We start from the raw sequence: 19,540 nt of genomic DNA on the forward strand, positions 1-19,540 counted from the left end.
TCTCCTATTTAGTGTGTTCAGCTTCGTCTGTGCCCAGGCACTGAATGCACAGTACTACATACGGTATATCTAAATGCCCTTGATAATGACTACCAGCTTGCTTCTGCTTTTGAGTGTTGTATTCTGCATATGGCGCCTTCTATACTGTTCTCAGTTTGCTCACTACTTAAGGAAGTGGTACTATCTTGGTGTACCAAGCCTCTCATAAACCATTGGTTATATATATCCCTTGGTTTATATGACCTCTACAGGGCAATTGTAAAGGCACGATTTCGGCCCCACATGCACAGAGCCAACCGCGAGAATCGCGGCAAAATGCGCGGGAAGGCGCACAGGAAGTGAGGTTGCTGTCTTAAATGTATGACTATTTAAGGAGAAGCCAGCTTCCCTTGCATTGCTGATGGTCTTGTCAGCTTGGTGTTTGTTACCTGTGTGCCTGTGTTTGCCACTTAGACCTGCTTTGACTCGGATTGCCCTGGAGTACTCTTTTGCTTGCTGCCAGCCCCTGACACCGGCCTATTCCCTGGATTTGATATTGCCTTCTGAATTTGTACTTCGCTGCCCGACTGGATTTGACCCTTGGCTTGCTGACCTCTCTACAAAGTTGTTCCTGCACAGTGTCTGTTTCCAGCCTACGGCACTTGTGCTCCTCGTTGCCCTGCGCCCTCCTGTTCCAACTCCAGGGGTCGCAGGACAATAATCGCAAGAGACGTCTTCCGGTCTCAGCCTCGGGTACGTGATAGCAATACTATCGGAGTGCTGTACTTTTTTGCATTCTGGTGATTTTCCTGTGTGTGTATATGACAGAGGATTTCGACCATACAGAGCCTTTAATATGTTCTGTCATAAATAGTGCACCGCTCGTTATTACAAAAACAAAAAATAAAGTCTGCCTATTATGTTTCCTGACACTTGGCAGTACAGTTACTTTACAGTGTTCTGTATTGGGTTACCTGTGGATAATTGAAGATGTATCGTGACTGCACACACTGGGTGTGTCTTGTCTCTATCAGGTCTCTCACTCTGCTCTCTGCACACTGTCCATGTATTTTGCACAGTCCTTTGCAGTTGATAGCAGTAGCATAGCCTGTGGATGTGCCCTCTCTATTTTCTCACATCTGTCTTTTGACCAGTTAACTGAAGTTTTTTTTTTTTTATTCTTTATTAGCAGAGAAAACACAGTGAGAAACACATGATTTCATCCAGAGTTCAACGCCAGGAGACTCTAGTTATTAACATGCGTCATCTGACATATGAACAATAGTAGAGAAATGACAAATATAAACACATTGCATACAATATTGATTGCAGTTTTGAAAGTGTGTCACACTTTTGGACACTATATTTTCTTTGAAAATTCCCGCCCTTCTCTTATGGGCAATGGTCAGCCCACATAATTTCCTTCATCTGCTGGTAAGCTTCAAGCTCTCCAGCTACCTGCACTCCTCCCCATTACCTGCTGTCTTGGTTTGTGAGTATGCTGAGTCCTGCACCCTTCAGGTGATATCAGAAAAGGGTATCATCATCTCAAACTAATCATCCTCACACAGCTACCACCTCATGTATCATTTGTCCCTCCCTTTTAGATTGTAATGCCTCGGGGGCAGGACCTCTTGAATTGTATTGCAATTGTAATGTCTTCCTTATCTTGTAAAGCGCTGTGCAAACTGTTGGCGCTATATAAATCCTGTATAATAATAATAACAATCATGTCTTTTACCAGACTCTGAGAATGTCTCGGCTACTGCAGGTGACCCCGCTCCCTGTTTTTTCCTGCTTCTACTGAGCACGCCTGTGAGAGATGCAATATCAAGTCCCACAGGGACCTGATGCTGCATTTCTACACCTATGGACTCCTATACTATAGGTTCCTCCTCATCTCCAGCATCTTTACCTACCATCATGCTATGATCCCATCTGGATCCCCTAGGCCTCTTATTTCTGACTTTCAGTCAGTCTGTGCTAGTCTAATGGAACCTGCTGCACTTAGGCACTTTAAATGTTCCGCATCCACCTCTATGGTAGCCTGTGTTTCTGGCCCCTCTGACATTGCACCAGAAATACCAAGAGGGGTCTCTGGTACACTTTTTGGTGTAGACTCAGAATCCACAGCATACACCTGTAGGATCTACATTATGTTTAACCATGTAATTGATGGTCTAGCTATATTTGTCATTTTTAATCCACTTGGTTAGTTTGCTTTGGATGAAAAATCTCTTCTTAGTGAATCTGACTTTAGGTCTTCTTCCAGAAAAAAGACCTTACCAGTACTTTCCATTCTGGAAAACATCCTGTGTAAGGACTGCATACATACATACATACTAGGCCCTCATGGCCTCCATCTGAACATATGCTGGATGCATTTCCCTTAGACAAGGAATTCGCTAGCAAATTGTCTCTCCCATCTATAGACTGCCCAGTCCTTCACCTAAACGGACGTCACCTCACCCTAATGAATGATATCTTTACCTTCCAATACATCACTGATGCTCAATTGTACTCCTTATTTAACTCCCAGTCTGAGTCACCTGGACTGTCTTTACGCCCTCTTCTGGCGGTAACCCTGCTGTGTGAAACTGTCAGAATAGATTGCATCCTTCATTAGAGATTCTTCTGACATGGGTGATTTTTGTGTTTTGCAGCTTATCGGGAAGCTACATGATGTCCTTCACTAGATTTCTGCTGGCCTTTTAGAGGCATCAAAGTTAGTGTCTCACATTGCGCTTATGTCTATCCAAATGCATAGGGTGCTTTGGGTATGAGCTTGAGATATTGAAGGCTTCAAGGTATTTTTGACAGGGGGAACACACAAACTGGACAGGAAGTGGGGATAATTATCTCTAATGGGATAGGATTAAAATTCTGCAAGAGGCTATAATCCTTCCTCATACTACTAGAATCTTCTGTTATTTCTGCTTTTGTCCCTGTTGTGGGATTTCCCCTCATTTTCTGTTCTTGTGGTGATTTTTCATTTTCTTTTCTGTTTGACACCTATCAAATCACCTATTAAATAGAAATCTTGGGACACCTCAATACAAAGTTTACAAAGGTTCTGACCCTTCTAAACCCTTCTAAAATGTAAAAAAAGATCTTCACAGACACAAAATTCAAAATTATCTGTGTCCAATGCAGCCTATTGTACCCCCAATAGAGAATGATTTTAAGTCTGTGGGACTGTCAGGGGATTATTTGACCAGGTTTGATTTTGTCCTAGAGACAACCCTATACATATACAGCCCATAAACCTATATAATGTACTAAAAGAAGGATTCAACATGGAAGCAGGGTTCATAACACCATATACAACCTACTCTGAAGGGATTTACTGAAGCCACACCTTTTGAGCTGGTTCATCACAACTGGATACAATAAAATGAGCACAGAATTGAAGTGATTGAATACTATGGGCAGCAATTCACTTTTCTGTTAATTTTGTTGCAGTTTAATGAATCTGCAACAGGGAACATCTATTACTTGCTTTATGTTGCTATTTGCATTTTACCAATAGGCACTGTATTGTATAACTAGTTAACTTTTTGATCATACATAATTTAATGAAATACTACAATAGTTTTGACTACCTTTTTTGATTTTATTTTAAGGTTTATGCATTTTAAACTGATGTTTTATCTCCGATTTTATTTGGGACAGGACCATGTTTACCATGGTGTAGCATCTCCTCTTCTTTTAACAACACTCTGTACACATCTGGGAACTGAAGAGACCAGTTGCTGGAGTTTTGAGAGATGAATGTTGTCCCATTCTTTCCTGATATAGGATTCCAACTGCTCAACAGTCCTGAGTCTTCTTTGTCGTATTTTTAGTTTCAGGATGTGCCAAATATTTTCAATTGGTGAAAGGTCTGGACTGCAGACAGGCCAGTTAGGCACTCGGGCTCTTCTACTAGGAAACCATGCTGTTGTCATAGATGCAGTATGCGGTTTAGCATTGTCCTGCTGAAATATACAAGGCCTTCCCTAAAAAAAGACGTCATCCGGATGGGAGTATATGCTGCTCTCAAACCTGGATTTTTCTTTCAGCATTGATGGTGCCTTTCCACATGTGCAAGCTGCCCATTCCATACACGCCAATGCACCCCCATACCATCAGAGATGCAGGTTTTTAAAGTGAGCGCTAACAAGCCGGAGGGTCCCTCTCCTCTTTATCCGGAGGACACTGCGCCCATGGTTGCCAAAAAATTTCGAATCGTCCTTTTTAAATTAACTTTGGCATCATGTATCAGATATAGCTTCTTCTTTGTATGATAGAGCTTTAACTTGCATTTTTGGATGGAACGGTGAACTGTGTTCACAGACAGTGATTTCTGGAAGTATTCCTGAGCCCATGAAGTGATGTCCATCACAGACTCATGCCTGTTTTTAATGCAGTGCCGTCTGAGGGCCCGAGGATCACAGATATTCAATATTGCATTTTGGTCTTGTCCCGTGCGTTCAGAGATTTCTCCAGATTCTATGTACTGTAGATCCTTGGTTCTCAACTGGTGGGTCGTGACCCAAAAGTGGGTCGCGACCCCGTGTTCAGTGGGTCGCCGCATGCCTTCCACTTTTCTAGGTGAGAGGCTCCCCCTAGCCTCCCCCTAATGCAGCACTGTCCGTTCTCACACCGAGCAGCCATTCAAAATATGCTGCCCAGCGCTGAGTGTCGACTTGAGGTGGGGTGGGCTGGAGGTATGGCCACGAGAGAGCTCCATCCATACATGCATTGCTTATAGCTCCCTCGCATGTCCTATAGAGGTGCCTGGACTGGAGTGACGTCACATTCTTACTCCCGGCACCGCTACAGGTGTGCATGGGAGCTGTACAAACAATGCACATATGGATGGAGCTCCGTCACAGCACAGCAGCCCACACTGCCGTGGGTTCCATTGCAGTGCAACATGGGTCGCGACTTAATGACAGAGGACAAATGTGGGTCCTGAGGTTACACAGGTTGAGAACCACTGCTGTAGATGATCTTATATTTAAGTCTGCAATTTTATGTTGAACATTATTCTGAAATTGACAATTTTAAGGTGCAGTTTTTTCACAGATCGGTGAACCTCTGCACATCTTTACTTCTCACACTCTGACTCTCTAAGATGCTCTTTTTATACCCAATCATGTTACTGACCTGTTGCCAATTAACCTAACTAGTTGCAAAATGTTCTTCCAGCTCTTCTTTGTTGGTACTTTTTACTTTCCCAGCTTTTTGTTGCCCTGTCCCAACTTTTTGCTGTGTTGCTGCCATCAGTTTCAAATCAACCTTATTTTTCTCTTAAAATGCAAATTTTCTCAGTTTAAACATTTAAAATGTTTTATATTTTCTGTGAATAAAATCTGGGTTTGAGATTTGCAAATCATTACATTCTGTTATATGTAGATTTTAAACAGTGTCCCAACTTTTTGGAATTGGGGTTGCATCTGATTAAAAAAACTTTTTTTTTAAATGTTATTTTTTAGTCCAAAACATATGGGAAAAATAAAAGAAAATACATACCAAATAACTCTACTTAACTAAAACACTGCAGCCAGCCTCTGAAAAACATCATGTTCAGTCAGATAATCTTTAAAAGAGTTTATATTAATGTTATAAATAGGTTTGTACATGTTTTAGGTTTAATGGCCTGTAACTAATGAGGTGTTGAACCTCCCCTGCAGCCTCTATCATTGAGGGTTATAAATATGAGAACAAACCAAAAAATATTGGAGCTATGTCAGAGAATACAGTTCTTAGAGTAAGAAGTAACAGATATTTTCACTTCCCTAAATTTATATTGTGTAGGTAGACAAGCTTTAGCAAATATTTTCTTGATAATAATTTTCATGTGTCTGGCAATGCAGTGACCACCATTACATGTCATATGTAACATTACTTAAAAACATGATATTCTGGCACAGGAACTTTTAAATTATAGTTCTTCTTTTAGCAAAATGTAAAAAAAATATTTTTTTTTAATGATAAAAAGCAACATATTGGTAATGCAACTAAAAGCCTGCCCTTAATTGGTGTGCAGCTTCCACACCGATCAGTCGTAACAGTATGACCACTGAGAGGTAAACAACATTGATTATCTGGTTACAATGGCACCTGGATTTGGGTTGGATATATTGGGCAGTAAGTGAACGTTTTGTCCCTGAAAGTGATGTGTTGAAGGCAGAAAAAAATCGGCAAGCGTAAGGATTTGAGTGACTTTGACCAGGGCCAAACTGTGATGGCTAGACAACGGGGTCAGCAAAACTCCAATACTGCAGCTCTTGTGTGGTGTTCCTAGTCTGCAGTGGTCATGATCTACCAAAAGTGGTCCAAGGAAGGTAAAACAGTGAACCAACGCCAGGGTCATGGGCAGCCAAGGCACCTTGATGCACGTAGGGATGCCTGTATGTCACTTACCTGGGAAGAGATGGCACCAGGATGCACTATGGGAATTAGGCAAGCTATCGGAGGCAGTGTAATGCTTTGGGCAATATTCTACTGGGAAACCTTGGGTCCTGTCATTCATGTAGATATTACTTTGACATGTACCACCTACGGAGACATTGTTCCTGACCAAGTACATGCTTTCATGGAAACCGTATTCCCTGATGGCAGTGGCCTCTTTTAGCAGGGTGATGTCCCCCTACCACACTGCAACAATGGCTCAAGCATGGTTTGGAGAATACAGCAACAAGTTCAAAGTGTTGACTCGGCCTCCAAATTCTCCAGATCTCAATCCAATGGAGCATCTGTGGGATATGCTGGAAAAACTAGTCTGATGCATGGATGCCTCGCCTCTCAACGTACAGGACTTTAAAGATCTGCTACTGACAGCATGGTACCCACTCCCACTGTACGCAACATGTAATTAGCTTTTAAAGTATACCTGTAGTCAGTCTTAACTGGTAACAACAGTTATGTTGACAAAGGAACATAATAGTAGGCACCAGTAAGTATCCATCTAGGACAGCACCCCAGAGTCCAGGATGTTCAGTATGCAAATGTTTACCAAAATATAAAGGTACAGACCCCACCCTCCTCACTTAACACACACTTCTGTATTGGTTGGAGAGTATTTCATAGAGGACTGCAGATGTTGTGTGGCACAATTTCAGAAAGGAAGACTGAGCACCCCAAATATACTTCATATGATAGATAAAGGCATGTGTAGCTACCGGATTGTGCTTGTTTTTATGCCCTGAGTCAGCATTACTGTTTAGATTGACAAAAATTTTACCTTAAAGTGTATGTAAACCTCAACAATGATTTTCTATTATTTGCTGCTCTTTTGTCTCTTGAATGCACCCATTGAACATGTTTTGCTTTATCTCATAAGTGTTAAATAAAAGTACTTGCTGATCCTGTGAGCTGAATTTCCTGTGTTGTCTGCCTGTGTTGCACTGTTCAGTTAGCATTGTTCTCAGCTACCTCTGTGGATTACAAAACCCCTCACCCCTATGTTATGGAAAAGAAGAGATGGGGAGGTGTTCTAAAGGCCAGCCCTAAGGTGACAACACTGCTCCTTCTTAGATACAGTATGGTAAATAAAAGCAGCTATTACATCTAAGGACACAGCAGTAAAAAATGTATATTATTTGTTTTTCAATTTATAATAAACTTTGAAGGAAAGTTCCACTTTTTTTTAAAAAAATCGAAAAAATGTATTTACTTTCAATGCATTTTTTGCAATGATTTACTAAGTTGTACGAGTTATTTTAACCCCTTCGCTGCCAAGGTAGGTGAAAACATCTCAGAGAAGGTGTTCAGCCTCGGTTACGTGCATTTCCTCTGTAAACAACACTACATTCCCCCCTTGTCGCTCATTTTAATAACTCGACCTGTGGTGTTCCTTAGTTCTTTTAAGGCTTTCCTCTGTCCCTTACTGAGGTTATCTTTGCCTCTGACTGACCAGTTTGTGGATCTCATATCTTTCTGTACCAAGTCTCTAAATAAGCTAATATATCGATTGTTTGTAATATTAGGCATAGTCTTTGATTTCCTACTCAAGGGTGTAGTCCTATTTTGGGACAGTTCCTCAAAGTGTTCTTTCTGGTCCATATTTTCATCCAATAGGGCCTCAAGATCTCTTAGGGCTTGTAAGTCCCTCAGATCCTCACTTTCATCAGTCCCATGCAGGGCATTTCTGGACTTGTAGCGGTCAGCTCCCCTATGTGCAGCATCATTTTATATCAAGGCTATTCATTGAAAGCAATGGGATAATTTCCCCAATGGGACAATTGAATCGATCCGTATTCTGGATTTAAGCGGCAGTGCTATATATACCTTTGGCCATTTTGAAACCATACTTATTAATTTTCTTAAGAATTTCTCCAGTGGAATTAAAGCAGCAGTGCAGGCATTCCCTAATATCCCATGCCCATGTTTGTTATTGGCTTGCTTTTTTCCAGAGGTTTTTCACAGAGATTAAAGGCCAATTTCAGCCAAAACCTTCTCTTTTTTGTTGATAGAATGGGGAAGGGTCAAAACCTCTGTTCTCATTGGGGAGATTACTCTTGCGTTATGTCCTTCGGAAAAAAGATTCCACAACAAAAACACTTTTGGATGACTGGGAATAGTTAGAATCTCTGTAAGAATTTTTATTGCTGTCTTTACCTTCCTTTTACAGTGTCCCCTGATCCCCCTCATTTCTTGTCCTGTACTGCAGGGATATTTAATGCTAAAAATGTACTTAATGGCATCAATCATTTAACCAGATGATCACTTTCAGTTTGTCTGCACGGCAAACATTAAACTAGGAAGCTGATTGGCAGCAGGGAGGAATGGGTCATAATGAGCTATATTGAACTGAATTCGTTTAAAGGCTATGTCAGGACAAAAAAAACATCAGTACATCTCTGCAATATATGCTAATTACTCTGGTTTATCCCTTTCGCCGACGGATTCCTTAACAATCAGTGACGCCAACTGCTTGTGATGTTGAATGGGTGGATCCTGATGGGGAATTCTGAGAATTGAGTTTCCCATTAGTTTTGATTGACAGTTGCTTGACAGCAGGCAGTGGGCTGTTCTCATAGCCAATAGAAGGCAGCAGAGCATACCTGATGGGGGAACTAATTCCCAATCCAAGTTACAAGTGGGTGAAGACCAGCCGGGATCAACGGCGACTTGGCGGGTGCAGATTGCGGGAGGATCAATGACAGGGCCTAGCAATGCAAAGCAGCGGTGGGGGGTGATGTCACATTTGTTATAATTTGCTGAGTTCCAGCTGCTGATCACAGCTATTTATTGTTTAGCAGAGTCTGGGGGACCTTTTTGATATATGTTCATGGTCCCTGAAGCTTATAGAAGACAGAATAATCCAGCTGACCTAAAGCATACTGACCTGGCCAGCCGGAAGTGGTTCTGAAATTCAGCTCCTAAGTGCTCTTGGCAGCATGCAGCATTTTTGTGGACAGAATAGTGTCAGTCCTGCCCAGTTGTCTTTTTTTCCTGAACTACAGAATCACACCCCTTTTCTAATCTGCACAGCATGAGCACTAATTGATCTGTACAAATAAGAACTGGGAGGGCTGATCAAGCTCCTTTATATAACATAGGAAGTGTGGACAGGACAAAGGACAACTCTTTTCGACAAAATGAATAGGTATTTTTTGAACTTATTTAATGGATATAGCAAAAGACTTCCAATGGTTTGTTTAACAGAACAAAAGGGAGTAAATAAGAGATGTTTATTGATAGGATTTACATACCCTTTACGTTTTGCCCCTTTTTGTGTATGAATCCCTTATATTCTTAGAAAATACAGGGAATCCAGTGAGTTTTCTTTTGAGAACTTATGAGTTACCTTCTAACTTCACCTTTGTGAAGCCAGGGATGAAATCAGACCAGAACATTTGGAGGGAAAACTAATTGCAGATCAGCACACTTCCACTTCTGCCTCCCCTCTCTGCTAGATGGCTAAAATTATGCATGCGCACAGCAGGAGATAATCCCCCTCGACTTGTCAGGTGTCCCTTTCGATGCATATGCACCCTCTACCCTGGGCGACCGCTGGGTCTTTGCAGAAGCCTGGCTATTGATTTGCCAGGCTTCTGTGCAGGGCACACCGGAGCATGGCAGCAGCGTATTAGAGAGGGAACATGAAATCATATCTCTGCCCGCACCATCTTAAGGCAGCAGAAAGTTAAATGGCTGTCTTTTAGCTTTGCGGAGCAGCGCATTGCCCTCCTACTCTTCCGCAGTTCAGATAATGCCGCAGTATTAAGCAAGTGGCTCAGATTGTGGCTTTATTTGAACTGCTAAGGAGGAGGAGGGATACAGGCAGTCATAAGGCTCAGCAAAGATTTCTTCTGGAGTGTGATCTCAAGGGGATCCATGCTGCAGCAAGGGTAATCCCTTTTTAACATGTGTATACTGTACATTGTACAGTGAAGGAGCAAAATTAATTTTATTAGGGATACTCAGATACCAGTTTGTTGGTATCGAAAACAGTGCCGCGAGAGACTGGCTTCTTGGCCAATTAGGAAGATGACCCACTGCCCGGCTTCCTATTTGGCCGGGCAGCTGTTTTCATGTTCCATCACGGCACTGCATACTGGCTTCCTAACCAACGAAAAAGTCGGGTGGCAGATCATGACCCACCGCCCTTCTTCCTGATTGTTTAGGAAGCCAGGCTGACCATCAGTATCACAAGGGTGCATGGAATCTCCCTCTGACCAGCAGCTCCGGCATCGGAGCATTTGGGCGAGTACCAGTACTCGCCCAAATGCTCAGTTTTGGCACAGACACTAGTATTGGTGCATCCCTAAATTTTACCACCGGGGTCACTCCAACTTGGCATATGTTACCAAGGGGTCCCAGCCCTAGAATGGTTGAGAACCACTGCGTTAGAAAACGAAATACCATTCAGTTATGTTTATGTCTAATTTTACCACATTTTAGTGAAAGGAAAAGTGCCCCGTCCCATAAGGGGAGAGAAATGAGCAGGACTAAAAACACTGATTTTGATTTCAGTGCAGCAGAGGCCCGAGAGCACAAGACGTTGGTAAGCCCACTTGGTTTCTGGCAGAATCAACAAGTATTTTTCTGTACTTGCAGTATTTCTAAAGGGATAGAACAAGGGGAAATGAGCATGCATTCCAGATGTGTACTGGATATTTCTTTCATCCTGACATACACTTTAAGCCAGCTGTGATCAAAAAGCAAAATGCGCTTTTTGTCGATTTTATCATCCAATAAATAACTACCAATTGATGAAAAACCTAGATGCTCATGGTCTTATTTCTGGGCACCTCTGCTATCGCTGACTTTGGAGGTACTTTTTTTTACCTGCCTGCCACAAAATGCATTTTTTGTCAGATTGTTGGCTATAGAGTTCTCTGTATTTTATACTGTACATTTTCACCTTCAACTATAAAGTACATGGAAGTGTTAAATTACAAAGCAAATCTTGTGACTGTTTGCTAATAGAATCGTATGATCATCTATGAACTGCACCACAGCAGTGCTAATTTATGGCTCTCTGAAGAAAAGAAAAGTTCTTTGTACCTTTTTTATTTCTTGTGTGTCAAGCAAGGAAACTCACCCTCAAGGGCTGAATTAACTAATAGCATTAGCACAAATACGTGCTTCACAATTTGCAAAGAACCGTTAAAACTGTCTGCAGTATTTTAGAGCGTCTGGAAAGTGTTCTATATTTAAATAAACAGAAAATACATCATAAATGAAAGTCATTATTGAAATGGCATTGGTTTATTAAAATGTATTATTTTTGATTGGACTACTCAATCCACCATTGTAAACGTAATGTACATTGTAGATTTTAAATCTGAATAGTACAATTATATAGAAAATATATACAGTTATTAAAAGTTAATTCAGTATGCATAATACATTTTTAAAGATATCTACAGTTATTAAAATTGTATTCACTTTATAAAGATTTTTTTTTGTTAGAAATCTATCATTCAAAATCAGCATATACACATGTATACATAAAACTTGGGGAGATTTACTGAAAGTGCTCACTGGTGGAACAGGCCATCTTGTTAATACCAATGGTGAAATGGCCTTCCATTGTCCATTCCATGGCAAACAAGTGCAATGTTGCTGTGTAATGGCACAGATGTGTTCCTGCTTCCTGTTTGTTATTGGAATAGAAGCTGGTACTCCTGAGCACTGAGGTCCCAATGCTTTTTATAGCTAAGCTTGCTTTAAAGGATCTTAGGAGACTGACAATAACAGTGGTTGGCCAGTTCCTTTAGCATTTATGAATGGGATAGGACAGCCAGGGTGTGTGTGTGTGTGTGTATAGTTCTTTGATCTAAACATAAAAATATTTTTCAAGATGCATTATAAGAATAATATTATTACAATGTGTGCATGATAGAACCCAGCAAACGCTTATAAAGGAGCTGATGTTGGCACTTCTGCCATTCGTTAACTCAGTGGTCACTGGGGACACACCTAAGGTACATAGATGACATTTTATTTGTGGGCATACACAATGGGCCGCCACTGAATAAACCACACCACATCACCACAGCAATAGTCTGTGATACACTAAACATGCAATGACTTTTTCACTAATGTTGGACTTTTGAAAATCAAAATATAGGTGATATGTGTATAATACATACAATCCAACTTTCACTGATTTTGTGAAGGTGGCCTGACAAGTTACACATTTCTTATTTTTTTTTAGAAAAAAAAAGGTATCATGCAATGTTTTTGCTCACAGCTTTAGAGAATTGTAATATTTTATAACTTAGACAAACACAGACAAACTTCCTGATTGATTCTGATAACTATCATAGAGTATAAGCATACCATATGCACATTTTAAAACTGTGTAGATCTAATTGATTTTTCTACCTATACAATTATTTTATACAACCTTATCCAAGTACTGTACTCTGGCAGGGTATCTTTCCCTCAACAGGGTTCAAAAGTGTTTCAGTTGGCTGCAGCATGCCTTGTTTGTAGTATGTATGATACTGTTTATTTCTCTTTGGTTCCCTCTTATTCCCAAACCCGTAAACATCATCATTCTGCAACTTCTGACAAAATCCTGTCTCAGAGTGATAATGCAGGCACCAGTTCACTATTTACCCATCAGCTTGTCCATTTATTCCCCTTGCGTGTCTTTAGTTCTACCAAGTGCTCTGCTGTTGTTCCTGCTCTCCGTGTATGACCTTGGCTATGGCTGACTAATCTCCTGGTTCCTTACTCCAGCTATTGTTTCCATTAATTCTGCTCTCAGTGTTCCCTGACCTGGTTTCAGCTGACTACCCACTTTTGTATCTGATCTGTGTTTTGCCATTTTTGTTTATTGTTTTTTTTTCTAAACCTGCACTTTAAGCCTGGGTTTACACCTAGGCGTATTGCAAAAGCGCGTCTGTCGCGCGTTTTTTTACCGCGATTCGCGGTAAAAAGTCGCGCGATTCCAAAGGCTACTTGGCTGTATCCCAATGGAAAACGCCCTACAAAACGGCCCAAAGTAGTCCCGGGACCTTTTCAGGAGTGTGCCGTTTTGTAGGGCGTTAGGGACGGGCGGAAATACGCCTAGGTGGGAACGAGGGCATTGACTACAATGCTGTTTATTTTTTTGACCGTTTTGTAGAGCGTTCGTCAAGCGTAGAACGCGCTACAAAACGGTTAGGTGTGAACGAGGGCTAAGTTTCTGTCTGGTTTGATGGTTCCCTAACACTGACAGAAATGTTATGAGGCCCAAAACACATTGACATTTCAGTGCAATTGATGTGCAATTTCAGTTTAATATGTGTTCTAGAAGGTCATAACGAGAGCCTGAGACAGTTAGGGGTGTCCATTATTATATAGGAACAGATAGATGGATCAGAAATAGAATGAACATATATATAGATATATAGATATCTATATATCTATATAGATAATATTGGAATAGAAGCTGGTACTCCTGAGCACTGAGGTCCCAATGCTTTTTATAGCTAAGCTTGCTTTAAAGGATCTTAGGAGACTGACAATAACAGTGGTTGGCCAGTTCCTTTAGCATTTATGAATGGGATAGGACAGCCAGGGTGTGTGTGTGTGTGTGTATAGTTCTTTGATCTAAACATAAAAATATTTTTCAAGATGCATTATAAGAATAATATTATTACAATGTGTGCATGATAGAACCCAGCAAACGCTTATAAAGGAGCTGATGTTGGCACTTCTGCCATTCGTTAACTCAGTGGTCACTGGGGACACACCTAAGGTACATAGATGACATTTTATTTGTGGGCATACACAATGGGCCGCCACTGAATAAACCACACCACATCACCACAGCAATAGTCTGTGATACACTAAACATGCAATGACTTTTTCACTAATGTTGGACTTTTGAAAATCAAAATATAGGTGATATGTGTATAATACATACAATCCAACTTTCACTGATTTTGTGAAGGTGGCCTGACAAGTTACACATTTCTTATTTTTTTTTAGAAAAAAAAAGGTATCATGCAATGTTTTTGCTCACAGCTTTAGAGAATTGTAATATTTTATAACTTAGACAAACACAGACAAACTTCCTGATTGATTCTGATAACTATCATAGAGTATAAGCATACCATATGCACATTTTAAAACTGTGTAGATCTAATTGATTTTTCTACCTATACAATTATTTTATACAACCTTATCCAAGTACTGTACTCTGGCAGGGTATCTTTCCCTCAACAGGGTTCAAAAGTGTTTCAGTTGGCTGCAGCATGCCTTGTTTGTAGTATGTATGATACTGTTTATTTCTCTTTGGTTCCCTCTTATTCCCAAACCCGTAAACATCATCATTCTGCAACTTCTGACAAAATCCTGTCTCAGAGTGATAATGCAGGCACCAGTTCACTATTTACCCATCAGCTTGTCCATTTATTCCCCTTGCGTGTCTTTAGTTCTACCAAGTGCTCTGCTGTTGTTCCTGCTCTCCGTGTATGACCTTGGCTATGGCTGACTAATCTCCTGGTTCCTTACTCCAGCTATTGTTTCCATTAATTCTGCTCTCAGTGTTCCCTGACCTGGTTTCAGCTGACTACCCACTTTTGTATCTGATCTGTGTTTTGCCATTTTTGTTTATTGTTTTTTTTTCTAAACCTGCACTTTAAGCCTGGGTTTACACCTAGGCGTATTGCAAAAGCGCGTCTGTCGCGCGTTTTTTTACCGCGATTCGCGGTAAAAAGTCGCGCGATTCCAAAGGCTACTTGGCTGTATCCCAATGGAAAACGCCCTACAAAACGGCCCAAAGTAGTCCCGGGACCTTTTCAGGAGTGTGCCGTTTTGTAGGGCGTGAGGGACGGGCGGAAATACGCCTAGGTGGGAACGAGGGCATTGACTACAATGCTGTTTATTTTTTTGACCGTTTTGTAGAGCGTTCGTCAAGCGTAGAACGCGCTACAAAACGGTTAGGTGTGAACGAGGGCTAAGTTTCTGTCTGGTTTGATGGTTCCCTAACACTGACAGAAATGTTATGAGGCCCAAAACACATTGACATTTCAGTGCAATTGATGTGCAATTTCAGTTTAATATGTGTTCTAGAAGGTCATAACGAGAGCCTGAGACAGTTAGGGGTGTCCATTATTATATAGGAACAGATAGATGGATCAGAAATAGAATGAACATATATATAGATATATAGATATCTATATATCTATATAGATATCTATATATAGAGATATATATACTGCTAGGCCTAGGGCAGCAGGGTTACCAGGGGTGGCACACAGTCATTCACATGTTGCTGATTATCAGTAAAAAAAAATGCAATGTATAACAAAAGTTTCCAGATAACTTTTCTGTCCGCCAATGCCATCCATCTGGTGTGCTTGTTGTGCTACCCCTGCATTTCTGTTAGTGGAATAGTAACTATGTATTTACAGCTCTATCACTCTAGGTCTTTAAACATAGGACCTAACTTCCAATGCAGAAAAGTGACTGTTCTCCCTGCTCTTCTAATCCATGTTTCTGGGTGTACAGCCTCATACTGGGTAAATTGACTTTCTCCAGCATGCCTTGTGTGGCTATGAGGTCTAAACTTGTTACTGTGATGCTAAGGATAGCCAGGAGACAAGGGTAGGAGGAAGGCAGTCCAAGACAGTTTGCTTAGTGGGCAGGAATAATAAACCTGGCCCTGGCTGCAACCTGGAAAGTGCTAGTCATCTACTGGTTGCTGTTAACTCTGTACAAGAAAAGGTGTGTAATGATTTATTAGGTAGTACTTAGAGGTGGTAGTGGAGCAACACATTTGTTCACATTTGATCTATCCAGAGTAGTGATGTCCCGATACCGATGCTAGTACCGGTATCGGGGCCGATACAGGGTATTTTCAGGAGTACTTGTACTCCTGAAAATGCCCCGATGCCTAGATCAGATACCGGCCGTTTAAATTTTTTCAACTAGCTTCGGCCATAGCCCCTCCCCCGGATTACCTCTCCACCAAACGAGGCTCCCTCTCTGCTCTGACCTCTCCAGAAGTGTGACAGCATGGCGGGCGGTAAGTGTTCTGTGTGGACAGTCTCTTCTCCCTGCTAGTGCTGGCTGCAGAGCTCTGTGTCCCTTTCACAGACCGCTGTAGTCAGCACGAGAAGGCAGAAGAGACTGCAGCTGTGATCCCCCGCTGCCCCCCTCCCCCCTGTATCATAGCTGCTGCTGCTCCTCCGTGTCCCGTCCTTTTCAACTTTATGAATCGGTTTCCTTTTGGTGATATATCTCAGTGTGAGATGCCCGTGCTCCTTGCTGTTTTCACTCTCATTGTAAGAAGAGAATGTCCGTTCAGTGTGCTCATGGGGGAGAGAAGCTGTAAATCTTGCCTACCCACAGAACGGACATTTTCTTCTTTCATTGAGAGGGAAAACTTCTGTGTGGGTCTGGTGAGAGCCAGACCCACACATTAAACACATAAGGAGAATGGACATCTTACACTGAGATATACCACCAAAAGCAAACAGTTTCATCAAATGGAAAAGGAATTGACACTTGTAACAATAGACAGCCTGCTATTGGATATTTTAAATTGCAATAGCCAATACCAGGCTGGCTATTGTACCCCCCCCGCCCCCCCCATTGCCTGCTGTCAATCAGCAGAGAGGACCTGATTGAGAACTGCGTCTTCAGTTCCCTCCTTTGCTGATTGACAGCAGGCAGTGGGCGGGTACAATAGCCAGCTATTGGCTATTGCAATTTAAAATATCCAATAGCAGGCTGGCTATTGCTCCCAGCCACTGCCTGCTGTATTTACATTCAGTGAATCCAGTGAAGTAGAAAGGTAACCCCTAATGTCACCTTAAAGAGAACCTGCCACCTCCAATGCATGCAGCACTGGTGAGAAACTGCCCTAAAATCATTAGTCTGTATTGTTTTAGAAAAAATGTCACATGTCCCTTTAAGAAAAAGTATCGGTAATTGGTATTGGCAAGTACATGAGGGACAGTACTTGTACTTGTACTTGGTCTTAAAAAAGTGGTATCGGGACATCCCTAATCCAGAGCAAAAGTATTTTTGCTTAACTGACTCAAAGGGGTTCAAGAGTTCATTGATACAAGGCATTTAGTAACTGTCTGCAGGGATGGCCAACCTTTATGGATGTTTTGCTTCTTTCCCTAAAATAGCTATTCACTCAGGGAATTTCGCAACTGTTGATCCTGGCTGAATACACAGCACTGAGGGCCAGAAGAAAGAACAGGACTACATAAAAAATAAATTCTTAACAATATAATATAACCCTTTAAGAGTAGCATGTGGACAGTTTCACTTTTGGTCATTGTTTTAGAGTGAAGGATATAATTGGTGAAAACTCCTCCTTTTGAGGTTACCTTAACACACCTAGATACCATTGCAAAATATGTTTCAGGGCCATTATCCATCCTATAGTCACTGCACCATTGCATGAGACTCCATGATATCCCCTGCAACTAAGATACCTGTCCACGTATCAAAAGTCCCCATAACCCCTTGTTCCCACTTGCCCTCCAACTCATAACAATCCCACACATGCACTTTACAAACTGTGCACCCTCTTGCACAGAATAAATCATTTAGCTGCCCACTTGCTGAAGTGGGCACCTGATTAGAAATGCAATCTTGGGAATGCTTGATCCTACACAACTGAATGTAAGTATACAATTACATCACACCTATTCTAGTTGCTCACTAGGGCTCCATTCACTGTGAATGACACTTTTATGAGAACTGCTTTTAATGGATATTTTCAACCATCACTGATAATTGCTGGATGGATTTTAGGTAGACAGCAGGGCAGATCATATATACATCAATTATATACAAAGCAATGTGGTACAAAGCCCATGCTGGTATTTCTATTATTTCTAAGAACCATCCAGCAGGGAGCTGGTAACTGTTGCTGAATTCAAGGTCAGAGACAAGAACATATTTGAGGAACAATCTCCATTCTGGAATACCTGAAAGAGAAACTCTAATTGTTCAGGGTTAAATTATTTTATTTAGCATAGTCTTCCAACTGAGGTTTTGTAACAATGTTATTATTTTATCTATGTTAAACTGAACATAAGTGGCTACACTCTCCTGTAGGCTGCACTGCAGTCTCTTACCAAGTTCATTTAACTCAGTTGTGCCGACCTCCCTTTCTGCTCTCTGGCACCATCCATTTCTGTTATGTCTCTCGGGCTTATCTTACCATTCTCCAGGCTGCCCGCTCCTTGCTTTCCTCACAATGCATCTCTGTGTCCTTTTCAAAACTTTCCCACTACCTGTTCTACTTGTGCCCTGCTGGTGTCCTACCGTTATCTATCTCTCATTGTTCTCCCATGCATGAAAGGCTGGCACAACATCAAGCCAGGAGACACATTTCCATGGAAGCTGCAGTGGGGAGCAGGTGCTACTGTCACCACATATTACACTGGAAAAGCCACCCTCAGATCTTCCACTTTTAGTCTGATATTAGACTGCCACATTGCCAGTGGCAGAAGGAATTTGGTAAAACAACTGCTTCCCCTAATGGGTCTCAGTTTCTCACAGTTTAATCATGCTTTATAAAAGAGAAACAATGGATCAAAATCTCACTGGTCCAGCCCATGAGGGAGCGACTCCATAGGGAAAAAAACCTCAAGTGATGTTTAGTTTGCTTAAGCACTTTGTATAATATACTAGTCCCATTATTCTATTTTTAATTGCCGGCCACAAAGTACCGACTCGCGGGCCACGGGCCGGTACATCTGCCGCCCTGCCGGAATCTGCCGCTCGAGGCAAACGCCTTGTTTGCCTCGCGGCAGATACGCCCCTGATCATACAGTGTACGATTATGTATGTGACTAATAAAGTCTGAATCATTTTAGGAAAATAATGTACTGTTTTGGAGCTACTTCCTGTCTACATGCATTAACTCCAGCACTTGTTGCACATCATTTCATAAGGTTGGTTTCCTGATAGTGACAACAGTGGAACATGCCTGTGAAATGTACAGCAACACTGCCTCTTGTATTTTCCATTGGGAAAGTTTGTGGCACTCGCCCTCTAACAGGAGCAGAAGGACCTTCATAGCAGGATAGCTGAAACTGTAAACATTACGATTAGGCTTATATGAGACTTTAGTAATAGGGTTTACACCAACCAT

Source organism: Nanorana parkeri, unplaced genomic scaffold (genome assembly GCF_000935625.1).
Source record: "Nanorana parkeri isolate BGI_ZX_2015 unplaced genomic scaffold, ASM93562v1 scaffold162, whole genome shotgun sequence".
Taxonomy (NCBI): Eukaryota; Metazoa; Chordata; class Amphibia; order Anura; family Dicroglossidae; genus Nanorana; species Nanorana parkeri.